Consider the following 15,051-nt stretch of genomic DNA (forward strand, 5'->3'; position numbering starts at 1 on the left):
AATTATATTGTTGTGAAATCTCTAAAAATTCTAAGTATGCTCTGTGGTTGCGGTTTTAACTGATCTTCCACATCAGAAAATTACGTGTTTGAGATTATCTTTGTTGCCTTGTTTGTGAAAATTGTATGCATTATTGGGAACGTAACTCTAAAAATTGATTAGTAAAAAGACGTTTATCTTTGTTTGAAATTGAAAGTGTTAGTAAAAATTTGAGCATCATGGAACCAATTGCTAATCCTGTTGATGAAAATGTTGTGCCTGAAAAAACTTTGCTTGAATATTTTGCACCTATTTCATCTAATGCTCCTTCATGTATTGTTCTTCCAACCACTTCTGCTACCCATTTTGAGCTTAAACCATCAATCATTTAATTGTTGCCATCTTTTTATGGGTTAGATAGAGAGGATCCTTACATGCATGTCAAAGATTTCTTAGAAATTTGCTCAACATTTAAATTTCAAAATTTTTTTGATGAGTCGATCAAACTAAGATTGTTCCCTTTTTCATTAAAAGACAAATCAAAAGCTTGGTTAAATTCCCTTCCCACGGGGTCTATAACTACATGAGATCAACTTTATAATAAATTCTTGCTGAAATTTTTTCCTATGTCTAAAACTGATAGTCTAAGGAAGAAATTTCCGAGTTTTTTCAAAAAGATAATGAAGAGTTTTATGAATGTTGAGAAAGATTTAAAGATTTATTATTAAAATGTTCTAATCATGGTTTTGAAAAATGGAGACTTGTAAAATATTTTTATGATGGTTTGACTCCCTAAAATTGTCAAATGATTCAATCTATGCATACCGAATTTTTATAAAATTTCAAGGACAAGAGGCTTGGGACGCCCTTGAAGATTTATCTATCAATTCACAATAATGGAATTATTTTGATCCTAGGTCTAGGTCAACTAATTCACCAAAAAGAGGAGGAAGGTATGAATTAAAAGATGAATTAGACTTAAGAACATCCTTAGATAAATTAGCGAGAAAAGTAGAAGCTTTAGCCATAAGCCAAACTATAAATTCTCCAATACAACCAAGAAAAGATGTATGTTCTATATGTTCTAGTCCTTGCCATATTGCCCAATCATGTCCTTCCTACCAAACATAGTATAAGGCTTTTTCTAAAAAGAAAGAGAATTAGGATTGAACAAGTCTTTAAAATTCTCAAGACAAGCACTTTCTTGATGAATTTCTTGCAGAAAACTTATGATATTTGAGAGCTAGAGAGTGATAGGTTAGAGAGAGAATTGAAAAGTGTGATAAAGATTTTACAACTCTAAATAACCCCTTTTATAGTGTAGTCACCATCATTAGGACAAAACAATGTATTGTGATTTTAGGTTTATTCAGTTTTAAGAGAAACGTGAAAAAGAATGATATACTCTCTTAGCCTTTCTCATTCTTCAACCTCTCTTGATCTCATGTGTTGACTGTTGAGTACATCAAGAGAGTCAATATTGTCCATATTATCTTACATGCCCACACACGTCCTATTGTGTTGAAGATTGGCTTGAAAGATCACGATGTGGATCTTAGTGCAATCTTGTGGATTTGATGTCGTTATAATATGCTAAAAGATAGCGAGGACACTTGATAGACTACAAGATGTATTACATCTGGATCTATCTTTTATTGTATTTAATTTAATGTTTAAATACATATATTGACCATAGTTCGATATTAAAAGAAACTTTTTGCAATACATCTTCATCTGCACACATGTAACGACCGAACTATCTATAAAAGTTAGGTCATTAAACCTACTAGGCATAACTACAACTTTAAAAAGAACATACATAAGAAAATTCATAACTTTATTGAAAACTTTAAAGAAACAATATTTGTAATACATAAATGAGCTCGTTGTTTTAAAATAAAACATAACTTTAAATAAAATTGTTTACAAAGCTAAATGCGGAAAAATACATAAAAACATAATTTTAAAGAGACAAAAAAAAATGTTGTCCTCGAATCAACATGCAACCCATCCACTCCATTCACCTCAATACACACACCAAACTTCCATGAATCCTTCCGCCTCTGCATCTACTTTCCTGCATCATACTAAAAGAAAAGGAGTGAGCCTAATGCCCAACAAGGAAAAACTAACAACATAAACATACACATAAAATCATATCATAACGTAAGCTAAAAACATTTCATATCATATACTATAAACATATTATAACATATACTATAAACATATTATAACATATTCCATATAAGACTATACTAATAATGTCCATTATGACATGTGATAAACCATCTACGTCCCTTGTCTAATATTTGAGGTAGGTTAGACCACATGTAGTGTATGATAACCCATCTTCGTCCCCTGTCTAATATTTGAGGTAGGGTAAATCATAACATAACATATTAAAATATAAACTTAGCATAACATATTATACATAACATAACATAAAAGTATAACATATCATACAAACATACGAGATCTAGCCTATTTTCCTTACCAAAATCGGGATATGAGAACAAATGCGGGATGTGGAGCACTCCTAAAACCAGCAATAGAACAGTGAGTATTTCCAAAGAAAAGAGATGAAAAGAATAGAACTAAACCACCAAGAGAAAACTTACCGAAAAGACACCTTAAGTTCAAAGAACTTAAAAACCTAACCACAAAACCATAACAAAAGTTAGAACCTGAATGAAACTAAAGAAACTAAGGAATTAAATAGAATTGAACTTAAGAATAAGGGTACCTTTGTTGACCTTAGGGATTGGCCTAACTCCAATACCAAAATACTCTAATCCTTACTTCCCAATTGTTTGATAAAGCTTAAGAATGATAAAGCTTTTTCTTTCCCAACCCAAGTGTATCACTCTTATGGTCTCACTAGCACCTTGGAGTCTGATTACAGCTGAAGAGTAAGTGAAAGGGTTGGGTACTAGGTCCTATTTATAGAGGTAAGGAATGAAACTAACCCCATTTTGATTTGAATAAAAATAATGAATTTAATTGAAGATAATTGAACTTTTGTCAATCAGAGGTTGAAGACTCGGTCAAAACTAATAGAGGTAGGTCTAAGGAGTCAAAGGTGGTTTTTAAAATTAAAAACAAAATAAAAAAATGATTAATTAGGGCGATATATCGCCCCTATGTGGCGATATATCGACTGCCCCTATGTTTCGAGTCTCCTTTCGTACGATCGTGCAACGTCAACGTGTTTTTCCGTATTCAGCGTCAGGCGATATATCGGCTCTAATGCTGCGATATATCGGCATACATGATTATTTTAAACACGTAATTGCACTTTTTCAGCATAATTAAGGCTGGATAACTACTTTGACTGGGTCAAATTACGACCCTAACAGATTCTGGTGAAGACTAAGTCTTATATTCCCTTATTTTATCATTAAAATAATAATTCCTTAATAATCATGCACATGACAAGTGTCATAAAGCGATTAGCTCTATCTAAACCTTAGGAATAATCATGCTCATGACAAGTGTCGTATTCTTATTGGCTCTATCTAAACCTTAGGTTATAATAATTATCATATTTATAACCAGCAATATTAATCAAACCTTATGTTATAATTAATATTCTTAAACTATAGGTTAAACTTATAAAATCCATAACTATTGCTAGGAGTTTCCAACTAAGTCCCGGTTTGAACCAAAATCCACGAAATTTAAAATACTACAACTACTACTAACTATCTAGCTAAGTAAACATTATGGGACTCTACAATTCTCCCCTACTACAAAGAATTTTGTCCCCGAAATTTACTTACCAAACAATTTTGGATACCGAGCTTGCAAGTCCTCCTCCAACTCCCACGTTGCCTCTCGTTCAAAACTATTTCTCCATAGGACCTTGACTATCGGAATACTCTTAGACTGCAATTCTTTCATTCCTCTATCTAGGATGCTAACCGACTGTTCCTTGTAACTCAAGTCTTTCTGGAGTGCTATCGTATCATACTTGAGGACGTGAGATGGGTCTGACACATATCTACGCAGCATTGAGATGTGGAACACATTGTGACCATCTGCTAATGTTGGCGGTAGGGCTAATCTATATGCAACTGCTCCCACTTTGTCCAATATCTCAAAAGGACCTATAAACCTAGACTAAGCTTGCCTTTCTTCCCGAACCGCTTCACACCTTTCATAGGAGATATTCTTAAGAAAGCTTGATCTCCGACTTTGAATTCCACATTACGCCGCTTAGCATTCGCATAACTTTTCTGATGACTCTGAGCAGCGAGCATACGCTGTCTAATCAGTGCTACTCCATCCTGAGCTTCTCTAACAGCTTCGGGTCCAAGTAGTTGCCATTCTCCTACCTCATCCCAATGTAGCGGCGATCGACACCTCCTTCCATAAAATAGCTCGTAAGGTGCCATCCCGATCGTTGACTGGTAGCTATTGTTGTAGGAGAACTCTATCAGTGACAAATACTTACTCCATGATCCTCCGAAATCAAGTACATAAGCGCGCAACATGTCTTCTAAAATCTGTATGGTACGCTCGGACTGACCGTCTGTCTGAGGATGAAATGCTGTACTAAGACTTAACTTGGTACCCATAGCTTGCTGCAAGCTTCTCCAAAATCTTGATGTAAACATCGATCCTCTATCAGACATTATTGTCTTGGGGATTCCATGCAGTCTCACTATCTCTTGAACATAAATATCTGCGTATTGCTCAGCTGTATATGAAGTATTAACAGGTAGAAAATGAGTTGACTTGGTTAACCTATCTATGACTACCCAAGCCGAGTCGTGTTGCTTATTCATTCGAGGAAAACCCGTCACGAAATCCATTGCTATGTCGTCCCATTTCCATTATGGAATGCTGAGTGGTTGCAATAAGCCTGCAGGCCGCTGATGTTCTGCTTTCACTTGCTGGCACACCAAACATTTAGACACGTACTCCGCTATATCCTTCTTCATTCCTGGCCACCAATACATTGCTTTGATGTCATGAGTCATCTTGGTCTACCCTGGGTGAACTGAGTATGGTGTAATGTGCACTTCTTCTAAAATCTTCATCTCAATCCCTTGATCGTTTGGCACGCATACTCGATCCTTATATCTTAATAACCCTTGACTTGATATTAAGAAATCTGTGGCCTTTCCTTCTCTAACTGCATCCATATGTGTTACTAACGTGTCATCATGCACTTGCCCATTCAGTATATCTTCTAACAAACTTGACTGAATGGACAAGTTAGCCAGTTTACCAATGACTACTTCTATTCCAACATTGATCAGCTTCTGCTGTAGCGGCTTTTCTTTCCCAGCTAACGCTGCTAGACTTCCATAATTCTTTCTACTAAGCACATCAGCAACTACATTTGCCTTCCCCGGGTGGTATAAAATTTCGCAGTCATAATCTTTCACTAGCTCTAATCACCTGCGCTGCCTCATATTGAGCTCCTTTTGAGTGTAGAAATACTTGAGGCTTTTGTGGTCCGTATAAATCTCACACCTTTCTCCATAAAGATAATGGCGCCAGATTTTTAATGCAAAAACCACCGCTGCCAACTCCATATCGTAAGTTGGATAGCGTTGCTCGTACTCCTTCAATTATCTTGAGGCGTAGGCTATCACCTTGTCATTCTGCATTAGCACACAACCCAACTGTAATGCCCCGGATTCCCTATTATGGTTAATGGCTAGATTAATAGGCCGGGAGGGCCATAACTGTTTAATTATGCCATTAAATGTGTTTATGCATGTTTATGAGAATTATATTATAATATGATGTTAAATGCATGCATGTGAGTCCACATTTGTTTACAGGGGTATTATGGTAATTTGGCCCGTTGAGGGTATAATTGAATATTTGTTTGAGCGTTAATGATATATTGTGAGACCACATTATAATGTGGATTGGTTCGAGTATTTCAACATGAGACGATCTTTAAACGTGATTTATCGGTTTTGTCATAACAGGTTTGAGCTCGGGGCTCGGGGTGAGTCTCGGGGTGGTATTAATGGTTATAGCGTTACCGGGGATTTTAGGGTAACGGGATATGAATTATTGGTGTTTGAGGATATTGAGATTAGCGGGAATTGGGAAGCGTTAATTATGATTAACGGGTTAAGCTAAAAGTACCAATTTTACCCCTAGAGTAGCTTGAAAGGCTTTAGATGACACAAGGGTATTTTTGTCATTTTAGGGGTGGATATATGAGACTTAAGTGGCTGTAGAAGGTGGTGGAATAAACAGAATAAAAACAGGGGTTTGCTTCCTCCATTCCCGTACATCATCTTCCTCACTTTTCCTTTGAGGGTTTTAAGTTCTTGGTGGAGATTCAAGCTAGGGAAACTTAAGGGCTGGATTGGAGACTTGGTTTAGCTTGTAAGGGAGGTTCAAAACCGGTTCCAAGATGAGTTTTAGCCACTGGTTTTATACATGCTCTGTTTTTCGTTTTAGTTTTCAATTCATGGTTTTTGATGTGGGAAGTGAGAATCAAAGGGGGTTTTTGTGTTGTTTTGATTGGGGCTTGATGAGGGTGAGCTATGGGTGTTATTTAGGGGTTTAATTGAGTGTTTGGAGGAGGTTTGGAGTTGGTTCAAAGGGTTAGTTCCAAGGGAAAACGCAGGGGAGAGTTGGCTGGTGCGTGCTGGTTTCTTGGTTGTTTTGCGTAATGAGCCGCGGCCTGTCTATGGCGTGCCGCAGCCTGAGTTGGCTTAAAAGGTGAAAATGGTGCTGTCAGGAGGGTGAGCCGCGGCCCATCAGGGCAGGTTTAGCCAAAATGATGTTTTTAGCTCGGGGATTCAAACCTTAGGCCTCGGGGTTGAACCTAGTACCTAGTTGAGTTATGTTTGATGTCCCGGAGGCTAGATCTTGGTTTGGGAACCCTCGGTTATCATTTTTTATTGATGAATCCTATATTTTGGTTATGACCAGGTGACCGTCAAGGAATTTAAAGGTTGATCATTCTCAAGGGTCGTTCATATTATAATTCTCACTCGAACCAGAGGTAAGAAAACGGTGTATGAATACAATTGCACCCTGTATAGGTATATGACATGCATGGTTTGATATTTGAGGCATGTTGGTTAATATATGTGGACATGGAGTGCATATTAAATGCTATTGAACGCTGATTACCTGTTTGAGACACTGACTAGTCAGGGATTGACTCTAAAGTCGAGAATCAAGCATTGAATGGCTCTATAGCATTAATGCCAGACCGACCCTAGGGTCGAGGAACTTATAAGCGCTTGCCTGGTCTATGACCAGATGTCTATAGCCAAGGTATATGACCCCGGTGACCGTTAGTCACGTGGCTAAGGGACGTTGTCCATAGCTTCGACTCTAGAGTCGTGAGGAAGGTTATGTTGGTGACTATTCACCTTGCACCTGTCCTGATCAAGCTTATGAAAGAATCACTTATCAGTTAAGCCCTGGTGACCCTATCGTCACAAGGCTAGAGGGAGCGATGCTCATTATTGTGACTTTTGGCTATTGTCACCTATATGTTGGACTGACAGTCCTGAATGGTTATTATGAATGTTGTTGATATTATATCATGCTTTATTGTGTTTTCTTGCTGGGCCTTGGCTCATGGGTGCTACGTGGTGCAGGTAAAGGGAAGGAAAAACTTGGCCAACCCTGAGTGGAGAGCTTAGGCGATGTGATGTACATACAAGGCCGCTTGACCGCCACGGTCAAGGAGTTCTCAGAGGGACTAGGGGTTTACCCTATTTTTGCCGCTTAGGCTGGCGGGGACTGTAAATTTGAAACAGTAGTGACTCTTTTGTATTACGAACTACTTGTAAACATTTTAAAAGGCTCATGAGCAGTTTATTTACTTAATGAAATGCACCCTTTCTTTTTATTGGTTTTTCACCTTAACCTGATAATAGTACCTAGATCACGTTTTTAACCAAAGGACTCGGGTAGCGAGTCAAATTTTTGGTTCACTGTTCACCGTAACTGTTCTGGGGTAACCAGGGCGTTACACCAACCCTTGCTTCGACGCATCACAGTAGACTACAAACTTGTCATTGGGTGTCGGTACAAAAAGTACTGGTGCTGAGCATAACTTATCCTTAAGCAACTAGAAGCTTTCTTCACACTTATCATTCCAGTTGAACCTCTGCTGCTTCTGAGTCAGGTTGGTGAGCGGAGTGGCTATCTTAGAAAAACCCTCTACAAACCTTCGATAATAACCTGCTAGTCCCAGAAAACTTCTTACTTCAGATGCATTCTTTGGTCTTGGCCAATCCTTCACAACCTCTACTTTAGATGGATCTACAGCAATCACGTCCTTGGATACTATGTGGCCGAGAAATGCTACTTGTGAAAGCCAAAATTCACACTTCTTGAACTTGGCGTAAAGCTGATGCTCCTTCAGTCGCAGCAAGATTAACCTTAAATGTTTCTCGTGCTCGACCTCGTCCTTTGAGTACACCAAGATATCGTCGATGAACACTACAACAAATTTATCTAAGTAGTCCTTAAAGACCATATTCATTAAATCCATGAATGCGGCTGGAGCGTTGGTAAGACCAAAAGACATGACTAGAAACCCGTAATGCCCATAACGAGTTCTAAAAGTTGTCTTAGGAATGTCTTTTTCCCGTACCTTGAGTTGATGATACCCGAACTGTAAGTCAATCTTTGAGAACACGGTCGCTCCTCGGAGTTAATCAAACAAGTCGTCAATCTGGGGTAGCGGGTACTTATTCTTAATCGTCACCTTATTCAGCTCGCAGTAATCTATGCACATCCCATACTCCCGTCCTTCTTCTTCACAAATAGAACCGGTGCTCCCCATGGCGAATGACTCAGTCTAATGAAACCAAAGTCTAGGAGTTCTTGTAGCTGCGTCTTTAACTCCTTGAGTTTGGTAGGTGCCTTGGAGATAGGCTCAGTGCCCGGTACTAGCTCGATTGTGAAGTCAATTTCCCGCGTCGGCGGCAATCCTGGCAAGTCATCAAGAAATACCTCTGGAAATTCCATTACAATAAGCACATCTCCAACCTTTAGTGGTTTTTCCTTTACCACATCCGTAACACTAGCTAAGAATGCTTGGCATCCTTTTTCTATCATCTTCTGAGCTTTAAGTGACGAAATAAGCGGTGTGCGTAGACCTAAAACCTTTCCCATAAAACATAGTCTCTGACCGTCAGGAGTCTCGAACATCACTTGCTTACGTTTGTAGTCGAGGGTTGCGCCATGCCTTGCTAGCCAGTCCATTCCCAGTATCACGTTGAAGTCTTTAATCTATAGTTCGACCAGGTCTCCTTCTAGCTCTACGTCCTCTATCTTGATCGATACACCTCGTACTATCCGTGATGATAAGACTACTTCACCCGGAGGTAATTCTGTTACAAACCTAGTTCTAAATCTTTCACAAGGTTTGTCTAATTTCTCTATCATTCCTAACGAGATATACGAATGAGTGGCTCTTGAATCAAATAATACATAACATTTATTATGGAGAATAGAAACCTGACCTGTAACTACTTTATTGCTAGTCTCAGCTTCTCCTTGGGTGAGAGCAAAAACCCTGGCAGGAACCATCTTATCATCCTTTTTCCCTTCTGACTTGAGCTGGGGACAGTCCTTCTTCCGGTGCCTTTCCTGACCACAATTGTAGCATCCCTTGGTGTTCGTGCGGCACTCACCAGGATGTTTCTTTTAACATTTAGCACATTGCGGTACTCTACATAACCCGACCTATTTCCTCCATTGTTTGTCTGTGCCCTTTTATCGTTGTCGGACTGCTTGTTGTCAAGATGCCTTCTTTTCTGACCGTTATTGTTGTTGGACTGCTGGTTGTTGTGGTTATTCCGACCATTATGGGGTTGACCCTGCTGCTTAGGCTCAGGCTTACTAGCCTCTTCTTTACTAACGTTTGCCTAAAGCATTTCCACTTCTATTGTCGTTTCTATAACATCGACATAAGTAGTATTCCTTGGGTTTGCTAGCTTAACCCTGATAACTCTACAAAATTGAGTTATTTTACCACTTTTTATGTGCTAATTGTTGCTTAATTCTTGAGTTTTTAATTGATTTATTAATTTTTTAAGTAATTTTGAATTTATTAGGTTTATTTTGATTTTCTATATTTTTGTGTGTTTTTATAGTTATTTTGTTGTAAAATGTTGTAGTTAATTATTTGAATTGTTGTTGTTTAGTTTGAGGTAAAAAATGTTGTATTATTGAAATTAAATGTTAAATATAAATTATGTTATAATTGATATTTTCAAATAATTAAATTGATTTATTTTATAGTTGAAAATATTTTATTATGATTTATTTTATATTTTGCTCTTTAAAAAAAAGAAAAATAAAGGAAAGGTGGCATTTTTAAAAGGAAGGAAGAAAAGAATGGCATTTTTTAGATTGGAAAAAAGCCAACATGCCCCTCACCAGCCCAAGCCCAAATGCTTTATTGCTTCAGCCAAGCTCCTTGCCCACGCACAGTCCACCCAAGGCTCAGCTGTACCTAGCCATGTCCTCCATTCAGGCTCATCAACCAGCTGAAGACCCAAGACAAATGCCACCTGCCAGCTTCAACACCTACCAGCATCTTCGGCCCACCAATGCCTGCACACTCTCTTCCCAGCCCACCACGCCAGACCAAGCTGCCAACACAGCCACCAAAAGCCACAAAGCAATTTTTCTTGAGCCCATAAAAATGTCACAATGTACCATTGTCCCCTATGTTCAAAAATGCCACTTTTACCCCACTTTCTACACATTTTACCCCAAAACATCATTATTACACTCTATAATTTACCCATATTTGCCATATTATAATTAATTAAATTAATTTAATCAATTTAATTAATTTAAATTTATTTTAATACCTCATTTTGGCTATAAATATGGAGTTTTGAAGACCATTTAGGATGGCAATTTTAGAGGAGGTTACCATACCACAAATTCTACACATTTCAAAACCTCTCTATTCTCTTCATCTTCTTCTCCTTTTTGGTTGATTTTCTATGTATATTTAGAGGAACAATTTGGGGGTTTTCCTCCAAATTTTGCTATCTATGTTTGTAATTTTTTGTTTGTATTTTTTATTCTAGTTATGAGTTTCTAATCTTTTTAAGATTATTAACGTGATGATGAAACAACTTGTAACTAGGTAATATTTATGTTGTATGTTGATTTCCCTTGTAATGCAACAAAGTTTATGGATTTTTCTTCTTCATATATGTCTTTCATCTTTAATATCTCATATTTTGGATTGTTAGATAATATGCACTTTGTTCTTCATTTTGCAAAAACATAATATTCTTTGTATAAGATGTGTCATTAAATTGTACACATCCATGCTTAGAACAAAAATATTATGTTTTGCCTTATAAATAATGTTCATTGATTTATTTGTTATTTCATTAGATTGATTTACACTAAATGCTTTGAAATTATAATTTTGAAAAGTGACGAAAAATCCTATCTTTTTAGAAGTAATTTGTGCTTAAAATTATAAATCTATTTAGAAAATGATAGTTTGAATTATTTTAACTATCACTAAAACTTGGGAATCAATATACTAATAAATATTATTAAACTTACATTTTGTGGTATCTAGTATCTTAATAATCTTTTCTTTTAACACTTATTTTCAAATCATTATTGATTTATTTTTATTCTCTTAAATAGCTTTATTTTTCAATCTTTTATTTTATGTTCATAATATTAAAACTCATTAATCTTTGGAGCTAGGTTAGAATTTATTACTTTTGATTTAAAATAGTTTTCTTTTTGATTTTAGACAACTCCTTTGGGTTCGATCTCGTGCTTACACGAACACTATATTCCATATACGATTCGTGCGCTTGCGAGTATAAATTTTTAAAACATACCCGTTTTGGGTCCATCAAACCCCTAGCTCGATCTTTGGTCGAAGTCCTCTAACGAACTTGTTCACTCTCAGAAAATTAGTTGGAACCATCTCAGATGCAAACTTAGCTAATCTGTCGAACTGTCGAGCATACTCTGCTACCGTCAAGTTGCCTTGCTTTAAACTAGCGAATTCCTCGACCCTTGAAGCAATGACAACTGAGTTGTAGTACTTTTTGTGGAACAGCTCCACAAATCTGGTCCAAGTCATAGTGGCAACATCGTGGGTCTGCTGGACTAGGTCCCACCATATTCTTGCATCCTTCTTGAGTAGAGACGAAACGCAGGATATGCGGTCTGCATTGCCGAGGTTCATGTGTACAAGGATTGGCTCCACAATTATGAGCCACTCTTTTGCCTCGAAGGGGTCAGTTGTCCCTTCAAAATTTGGAGCGTGCTGCTTACGAAACCGCTCATAGATAGGTTCCATATGTTGAGCTGGGTATGGCGCATAGTTCGCCATTAGCCATCCCACATAAGGACCAACTTGTTGGGGTGTTGGAGCCATTTGCTGGGGCTGTGGTTGTGGCGGAGGCGGAGGCTGAGGCTAAGCCTGCTGTCGCTGTTGCTGCAATAATTCCTCAACTTGTCGTCGTAGTCTGGAAACTTCCGCAGTGTTATCAACTGGCGGCGGCGGTGCATTCCGGTTGGCATTTGGACACCTTCCCCTTCTGCGAACTGGAGGGGCTTCATTCATCTTAGAGGCGACATTGGGGACATTGCCATTGGTGCGAGCAGATCTTCGGAGCGACATCTTCAGGAGAGTTCTAACAGTTGAGAAAAACATGTTAGAAATTACCTTAATAGGCTCTAAGGCAAAAACTTAATCTAAGCAAACATAACTCGGACCTATTAATTATGACTTCTTATGTAAAAAATTATATAAGCCTTCTTTATAATTAGGGTGTGTTTCTAAACTTAGAAAAATAAGCCATCTTTATTATTTTCTAAGTGTGTTTCTAATTATCCTAAATGACTTAATTCTCAGGCTCGAAACTCATCGTTGTTCCAAAGTTAACCATACTGAGGAAGGGCTGAGATTAGTAAAATCGTTCCCACTACTATGGCCCCCTATCTCTCAAGATAGAGAACCTGGTTCATTGATTTGTATCCACCCTCACCGAACTTAGTCATTATTTATTATGATTGCAAAAATAAAATCAAACTCATACATGTCATCAAAATAACAATGATATTAATTTGGAAAAACAGTTTTCACTAAGTACAATCATAATAAAATAAATAAATAAACTAATCTATTCTAAAAATCGGGATCTTTTACATCAGATCCTTCATCTAACATGTCATCATCTATCTCTTCATAATCATCATTTTCGTGAGCCTAAAAAATTCCTCTTGGAAGATTGGTAAATATTCTATTCTTTTGTTCTTGTGTGAATTGGAATTCCATCTTAGATGTTAATCTAATTATGAGAAAATAATATCTCATAGCCGGTGGTACTTCATCCTCAACATCTATTGTCTCCCATATTTCTTCTAAAACAGCAATTACAAAAGGAAAATCTCTAAAAAGCCTAATTACTAAAATATATTGCTCCGTAGCTCTCATCATTATTTGCTTAGTTTCTTGGAGATGAACTATTTGATTATGGAATAAAAGAAATCTCCAAGTGATTCTCTCCAATATTCCTATGGTATTTCTTGGTTCTCTAATCCTTTTTAAAGCTTTAATGGCTCGGATATCGTTATATGATAAAGCTCCATCCATATCTTAACTGAAAACATAAGACTAAAACGTTAGCTATAACACATAAACATAATAACTAAAACATAAATACTTACATTGGCGGTTAGATTCGGAGCTTGAGCGTGTGTATCAAGGAGAATTTCGTGAAAAATGAACCGTTGCTTTAATACCAACTATAACGACCCAACTATCTATAAAACTTAGGTCATTAAACCTACTAAGCATAAGTACAACTCTGAAAAAAAACATACATAAGAAAATTCATAACTTTATTGAAAACTTTAAAGAAACAATATTTTGAAATACATAAATGAGCTCATTGTTTTAAAATAAAACATAACTTTAAATAAAATTGTTTACAAAGTTAAATGCGGAAAAATACATAAAAACATAATTTCAAAGAGACAAAAAAAATGTTGTCCTCGAATCGACACGCAGCCCTTCCACTCCATTCATCTCCATACACACACCAAGCTTCCATGAATCCTTCCTCCTCTACATCTACTTTCCTGCATCATACTAAAAGAAAAGGAGTGAGCCTAATGCCCAACAAGGAAAAACTAACAACATAAACATACACATAAAATCATATCATAACGTAAGCTAAAAACATTTCATATCATATACTATAAACATATTATAACATATACTATAAACATATTATAACATATTCCATATAAGACTATACTAATAATGTCCATTATGACATGTGATAAACCATCTACGTCCCCTGTCTAATATTTGAGGTAGGTTAGACACATGTAGTGTATGATAACCCATCTACGTCCCCTGTCTAATATTTGAGGTAGGGTAAATCATAACATAGCATATTAAAACATAAACTTATCATAACATATTATACATAACATAACATAAAAGCATAACATATCATATAAGATCTAGCCTATTTTCCTTACCAAAACCGGGATATGAGAACAAATGCGGGACGTGGAACGCTCCTAAAACCAGCAATAGAACAGTGAGTATTTCTAAAGGAAAGAGATGAAAAGAATAGAACTAAACCACCAAGAGAAAACTTACCGAAAAGACACCTTAAGTTCAAAGAACTTAAAAACCTAACCACAAAATCATAACAAAAGTTAGAACATGAATGAAACTAAAGAAACTAAGGAATTAAACAGAATTGAACTTAAGAATAAGGGTACCTTTGTTGACCTTAGGGATTGGCCCAAATCCAATACCGAAATACTCTAATCCTTACTTCCCAAGTGTATCACTCTTATGGTCTCACTAGCACCTTGGAGTCTGATCACAGCTGAAGAGTAAGTGAAAGGGCTGGGTACTAGGCCCTATTTATAGAGGTAAGGAGTGAAACTAACCCTATTTTGATTTGAATAAAAATAATGAATTTAATTGAAGATAATTGAATTTTCGTCAATCAGAGGCTGAAGACTCGGTCAAAACTAACAGAGGTAGGTCTAAGGAGTCAAAGGTGGTTTTTAAAATTAAAAAAAATGATTAATTAGGGCGAT

The sequence above is a fragment of the Humulus lupulus genome, chromosome 9 (genome assembly GCF_963169125.1).
Source record: "Humulus lupulus chromosome 9, drHumLupu1.1, whole genome shotgun sequence".
NCBI lineage: Eukaryota > Viridiplantae > Streptophyta > Magnoliopsida > Rosales > Cannabaceae > Humulus > Humulus lupulus.